Source organism: Lontra canadensis, unplaced genomic scaffold, assembly GCF_010015895.1.
Source record: "Lontra canadensis isolate GAN:19392208 unplaced genomic scaffold, GSC_riverotter_1.0 scaffold46, whole genome shotgun sequence".
Classification (NCBI taxonomy): Eukaryota; Metazoa; Chordata; class Mammalia; order Carnivora; family Mustelidae; genus Lontra; species Lontra canadensis.
This window is the reverse complement of record NW_022631040.1, coordinates 866,393-873,860: the sequence shown is the minus strand read 5'-3', so window position 1 is coordinate 873,860 and position 7,468 is coordinate 866,393. Positions and strand designations below refer to the sequence as shown.

General features: G+C 34.2%; 1 pseudogene; it reads right to left on the bottom strand.

Annotated features, from left to right (window-relative positions):
* Positions 1 to 5,432: 5,432 nt before the first annotated feature.
* LOC116876612 lies at positions 5,433 to 6,405 on the bottom strand (annotated as a pseudogene).
* Positions 6,406 to 7,468: the final 1,063 nt, after the last annotated feature.

The following is a 7,468-nucleotide window of genomic DNA, read 5'->3' as shown; positions in this document are numbered from 1 at the left end:
CCCGACAAGTCAATTTGCAAAAACTTGAAGAATAATATTTTACTTTGCTTTGCTTGTTTTTTCTTTCATTTTCTTTCCCTTCCTCTCTTTGCCTTCATTCCTTTTCTTCTCCCTTCTGTCCCTTTCTTCCTTCCTCTCTTTCTGCCTATATGAGTTTCTTTCTTCCTTTTTCCTCATCAATTTTTTTTTGCATATAGTACTCAAAATCTCCAATTTTTAACAAAAATTTACAAAGAACGAAAAGAAACAAATACATATTACCCATTTACATGAAACAAGAAATTAATATAAATCATATAAGAGCAAGTGCAGATGTTAACTTCCTAGATGAAGACATTAAATCACTTTCTTAACTGTTCTCAAATAGCTAAAGGAAACAATTGACAAAGAGAGGAAATGGAAACAATGTATAAGTAGAGAATATTAATAGAAAGATAAAGTATAAAAAGGACCATAGAGATGTTAGAGCTGAAAAGCACAATAACTGAAATGAAAATTTCTCTAGAGTTCAACAGCAGATTTGAGAAAACAGAAGACTGTCTCAATAAACTTGAAGATAAGATAATTTAATCAGTCTGAGGAGAAGAAATAAAAAAGAAAAATGAACAGATCCTAAGGCATTATGGAGTTCCAGAAGAAGAAGAAAGAAAAAAAAAAGGCAGAATATTTGAAGAAATAATGGCCAAAAATTTCCCAGATCTCTTGAAATATATCAATCTAGATATTCAAGAATCTCAAACTTTGAGTGGGATAAACAAAGATATCCACACTAAGACACATCATAATAAAACTGTAGAAAGTCAAAGATACACAGAATCTTAAAGCAGCAAGAGATAATTGACATCATCCTTCTCAAGTTCCAAAAAATGGAAGAGATAACATTTCCTAATTCATTCTGTAAGGCCAGCATTACCCTGATACAAAAGCCAGACAAAGACATCACAACTAAAGAAAACTATACACCAATATCCCTTATGAGTGGAAAATTGTATACAAAACATTAACAAACTGAATCCAACAACATATTAAAATAATTATATATCATGACCAAGTGGGATTTATCCCAGAAATCAAGGATGGTTCAGCATAATAAAGCTAATCAATATAATACACCACATTAGTAGAATGAAGAGGAATTAGGCACAAGATCATCTCAAATGATGCAGAGAAGGCATTGGGCAAAATCCAACATTCTTTCATAATAAAAACACTCAGAAAACTAGGAATAGAAGGGAACTTCCTGAATGTGTAGAGGACATTTATGAAAAATCCATGACTAATGTCATGCTCAATGGTAAAAGATAGAAAGTTTTTTTTTCCTAAGATCAGAGACAAGATAAGGATGACTGCTTTTGCCACTCTATTTACACTGCCTTGGAGGTTCTAGCTAAAGCAATTTGCCAATGAAAGAAATAAAACCCATCTAAATTACAAAGTAAGAGTTAAAACTATCCCTGATTGCAGATGGCATAATCCTATGTAGAGAAAATCGTTAAATGACCTACACATACACCATATTATAACTAATAAATTCAGAAAAGTTGTAAGGTACAAGACCCACAAAAAAATCAGTTGTGTTTCTATACACCAGAAATGGACAATTGGAAAAGGAAATTTAAAAAATAAAAATGAAAACAATTCAATCTACAACAATATTCAAAAGAACGAAATATCTCAGAACAAATTCAATGGAGAAGGTTAAAGACATACAAAGAAAACTGAAATATTGCTGAATGAAATTTAAAAAGATCTACACAAATGAAAGACATCCATGTTTATAGATTGGAAGACTTACTGTTATTCAGTTTGAAATGCTACTCAAAGTGATCTATGGTGATCTATAGTATCAATTCAGTCTCCATCAAATTTATTGAATCCCTGTTTCAATGGCTTTTGGGGAGGCAGAAATGGAAAAGCCAATCCTCCAAAACAATCTTGAGGAGAAAAATAAATTGGAGCACTCACACTTCTATTTCTAAACTTATGACAAATATACATTTATCAAGACTCTGTGGTACTGGCAGAAGGATAGACATATGGATCAATGGAATAGAATTAAGACTCCAAAAATAAACTTTTATTTATGACCACTTCGCTTTCAATAAGGGTGTCATCACCATTCATTAAGCGCAAGAATATTTTCCTCAACAAATGGTGCAAGGATAACTGGTTATCTGCATGCAGAAGAATGAAATTGGACCTCTAACTTACACCATATACAAAATTAACTAAAAATGTAACAGCAATATAAATATAAGAGCTAAAACAAACTCTTAGGAGAAAACAGAGGTAAATCTTTATAGCCTTGGATATTGCAGTGAATTTTTAGATGGGACACCAAAAAATTAATAAAAGAAAAAACAGACTTCAGACTTCAGCAAAATTTAAAAATTCTGTGCCAAGGATGTTATTAAGAAACTGAAAAGACAACCTACAGAATGGGAGGAAATATTTGCAAAGTTCATATCTGGTTTGGTTCTAGTATGCAGAATACATGATAACTTATACAATAATATAAAGACAAATAACATCAAAAATCGGAAAGTAGTAGACATTTTTCTGAAGAAGATAAACAAGTTCAACAGGCACATGAAAAGATGATAAATATCATTAGTCATTAGGAAAATATTATTCAAAATGAAGTGACTTACCAACTCATTTCTAGTCTCTTTCTGGGCCTCTAAAAAGATATATTATAGGATATGATGCTTTTCCATATAGAGCTATGTTTTATTTTGAAACTTTTTTTTTTCTGTTCTTCTAATTCTGTGATTTCTAAGTATCCATCTTCAAGTTCACTGACCCATTTTCCTAAATGGCCCAATTTGATACCATGGCATGGCAATCCAGCAATTTTTAAAATTTCAGATTTTATATCTTTATGTCAGATTTTACATATACTATATTTTAGTTCTAAAAGCTACACTTAATTATATTTAATTTTTTTGTAGTTTCCTACTTATTGAAATACCTATCTGTTCACTAGTGAGTTTATATTTAAAATAATTGCTTTAAAGTCTTCTTATTTTAATAAAAACATTTAGGTCATCTCAGAGTTTACCTCTATCTGGGTGTTTTGTTTTTATTTTTCATACATGATTGAAAATGGAGAGAAAAAGCCATGAGCTAAGAAAATTAGAAGGCCTCAAAAAGCTGGAAAAGGCAAGAAAATATCCTCCCTATAGCTTCCAAAGAGGAAGTCAGACTTTCAATACCTTGATTTTACCCCAGTAAGACTCATTTCAGATTTTTGACATATAGATATATAAGATGATAAAATATTACTGAAACTGCTAAGTTTGTGGTGTTATTTTACAGTAGCAATAAGGAATGAATAAGCTTCTTAATCAGCTGACATCTGTTAGCTAATTTAACCTATGTTTTAAGGTCCATATCAAGAAAAGAAAGATGGTAAGTATATTAAGCTCAACAGTTTATTAGCAAGATTAATGAAGTAACGCACATAAAATACTTATCCCCATGCCTGGCAAATGGAAGTGTTTAATAAATGTTCTTTATTCAACAAAATTTATTGAGCATCTACCATTTATTAGTCTCTATTCTAAAGGATGAAAATACAGTGAAGAATAAAGGAAAAAAATTGCTGCTCTTCTATCATTTAAATCCTAGTAATAGCAACAGACAGTTCTTAAAGTATTTCTCTGTGTTTCAATCACTTTTCTAAATGTCTTACATATATTAATTCATGCAATCTTTAAAACAACCATATGTGATAAATTCTATTATTATCATTCCTGCTTGACAGATTAGAAAACTTACTCACTTGAAGTAGAAGAGCTAGGATATGAATCCAAACCATTTGTCCGGAGTCCATGCTCTGAAATTCTAAGTTGTCTTCTTTCTGGACTCTGATTATTACTGTTATTATGTAATTTAATATTCAATGTGAAGGGCTTAATTGTGACATGAGAGAATGTATTTACATATACTAAAGAATGAAAACACTATGATGATTCTTTCTAGAGAATATATTTATGAGAACGACAGTGAATGAAATTAACAGCTGATAGAGCACAATCATAATCACACTCTTTAATAAAGCATTTGCTTGATTTTCCTACTTTAATGACAATTTTAGAAAAGCAAATATATGCTTTAATATTACATATGGTTTTTCTTTAGGTTTTTTTTTGTTTCAATCTTAATTTATGCTTAAGTCCCATTTAATTTTCTTCTTCTAATTACCAAATATCTACCAAATTACCAAATATCTAATTATCAAATACCAAATATTTTTGTCTCCTTTTAATTAATTTATTTATTTATTAAAAAGATTTTATTTATTTGACAGAGAGAGATGACAAGTAGGTAGAGAGGCAGGCAGAGAGATGGGGGGGACCAGGCTCCCTGCTGAGCAGAGAGCCCCAAAGCGAGGCTCTCGATCCAGGACGCTGAGATCATGACCTGGGCCAAAGGCAGAGGCTTAACCCACTAAGCCACCCAGGCACCCCTTTTGTCTCCTTTTAAATTCATTACATTTGAAAGAAGGTGGTTTCTAAAAAAGTTTTAAAAAATACTTCCTGTGGATGAATTTTACCTTTTTCTGTTTCTAATTTGTCAGTTTCTTAGTTAGAGTTATTTTGCCATCTTTCTAGACTTTTTTTTCCGACTTGTACTTCACCATCATGTAGCTTTTTTATTTGTTTATTTATTTTTTTCTGGCTTCTTTAGTAACTAGCATGTACCTCTTTGAGGATATATGTTGACATGGGAAGATGTCTAAGCCACATTGATGGAGCTTTTAAAATTTTGTGAAGGAGGGAGCTTATTAAGATATTCCTGTATATGTAGATAATCACACATACATATACTTAAATATGCTACATATGTTTGTCCATATATAAACTGCATAGATGATACTTAAACATTGGTGTATTTCAACTGTGGATTTTTTTTTTTTAATTTTTGCTTTTTAAATTTTTCTACAATAAACATATATCCACTATTTATTATTTTTGAAAGAAAAATTATTGAAATGTTAACTTGATCAATAATATACTGTGCTACATGGAATCAAAATTTCTTCAGAATGAAAGTTGTTCATTGGATTTAGCAATAAATAGATTTATTGACACATCTACAAGAGTAGTTTCAAAAAATTATTGGTGACAGAGACCACCACATTTGGCTAAGAATTAAAGGGCATTTATATATCAAATATTCTGCAATTAAATTGAATTTTGGGGGGACTGGGTGCAGTATAATTTATTGATAGTACATGACAAGATAGGTCTCCCCATGTCCCTCTCCTTCTTCAGCGTGTCTGGGATGTAAACTGTGGGGAGGTTGGGAGAGTCTCAGTGTTTTGGGGGATGATTTGAGGGGAAGAACTCCCTAGTACCCAAGAGGTTTGCTCTTCCTCTTTCTCTTGCTGGGGCTTGTGGTCCAGGGGGCTCTTACTCCTTAGAGGCCCTATGGGCCATAAAGTCTACCACCTGTTGCTCTAGCCAAATTCATTGTCATACCAGGAAATAAGCTTGACATGGTGGTCATTGAGGGCAGTGCCAGCCCCAGCATCAAAGGTGGAAGTGGGTGTCACTCTTAAAGTTGCAGGAAACAACCTGTTTCTCAGGATAGCCCAGGATGCCCGTGAGCATGCCCTCTGATGCCTGCTTACCCACCTTCTTGATGTCATTGTATTTGGCAGCCTTCTCCAGGCAGCAGGTTGGATCCATGACTGACATGTTAGGAGTGGAGACATGGAAGGCCATGCCAGTGAGCTTCCTATTCAGCTCAGGGATGACCTTACCTACAACCTTGGCAGCTCTAATAGAAGCAGGGATGATGTTCTGGGCAGACTTTCAGACATCATGCCATGGCTTCCCAGAGGGACTGTCCACAGTCTTCTGTGTAGCAGGATAGCATGGACTATGGTTATGATTCTCCCCCACGATGCCAAAGTTGTCATAGATGGTGTCGGCCAGGGAACCAAGCAGGTGTGCAGGAGGCATTGTTGACAACCTTGAGGAAGTTGTCCTACTTCTCATGGTTCATGACCATTACAAACATAGGGACATCAGCAGAAGGGACAGAGATAATGACCCTCTTACCCACCATTCAAGTAATCCCAGCCCCAAGGAGGTGAAGACCCTAATGGACTTCATCTCAGACTCAGCACCAGCATCACCCCATTTGTTGTTGGCAGGATCTCTCTACTGTAAGATGGAGATTGGTTTTCTATCGACGACAATCTTCCCATTTCAGCCTTGGCTATGCCATTGAATTTGCCATGGGGAGAATCACACTGGAATTGTAGAGCATGTAGTTGAGGTCAATAAAGGGGTCATTGATGGCAACAATTTCTACTTTGCCAGAGTTAAAAGTAGCCCTGGAGACTAGGTGCTCTATATGGTCAATTCCATTTACTCTGACCTTCACCATCATGTCTCGGGGATGCAGATGGCATTGCACCAGAAGATGCAATTGTCCAATGGGAAGGAACAGAGAGGCTAAAGTTGAAATTTTAAATTAAAATGAATCAAAAGGCAATAAAAATATTTAGATAAGTAAAGGACAGTCTTTTAAAAAAAAGTGTGACCATGAACCAAGAGAGGACATACATTTGTTGTTATTGTTTTCCCGATGGTAGAGATTGAACATACCCCCTATGCTGATTTGGGAGAATGGTTGAAAATCTAGATGAATAAGGATAAATTTGATAAAATAAGATTACAGAAGGGGGGGGAAGTAGATGGAATTTAGCTCATGGGGAGAAAGGTAGGTCTTTGAAAGAAGAAATATTTATTTCCAGTGAGCAAGGATGAAGAAAACCGACGTTATAGAAATGAAGGATGGGGTATGAATTTTGATCTAGAAAAGGAACAGACAAGCGATCAGCTATTTTGAAATATTTGTAAGATCAAGAACATTTTTCCTTTTGTTCTATAATTTATACATAAGCAGCAGCATGTTTTTATGGATATAATTAATGGCTCAAGGCTAATCTTGGCTAACAGAAATGTTTATGCCTAAGAGAAATAAGAGGAGACCAGATAAAAACCCGGACTTATGCCTTGTTTTGAAAAATTGTAAGTATTCTTCTGGTAATTCTAAAAGTCCCACAGTAACAATATTTTTGAAAATTACAATCGTAAGACAACTTAAGCTGTTTCATTTTCTTTGGCTAGATCTATTATAAGAAATCTACTGCCCTGTATGGACTACTCCTATCTCTGCTACATACACTGACTTCTAATCTTTAAAATCTTTAACTCCTACCCATAATGTTCATCCATAAAATACATCGGAAACTGTGAGTTACGGAAAGAAAGGTGCCTATTGGTGAGGTAGGGAGGGAACAGCAATATTCGATTCTCATCTCAAGAAATCAAACACCAATGTGTGAGAGTTTGGAGGAAGGAAAAATTACCTACAGTGTTCTTTGATAAGGCCCTTCTACCTCAACACTATGAGACAGAAATAGCTATAATCTCCTGTGAACTCTGTG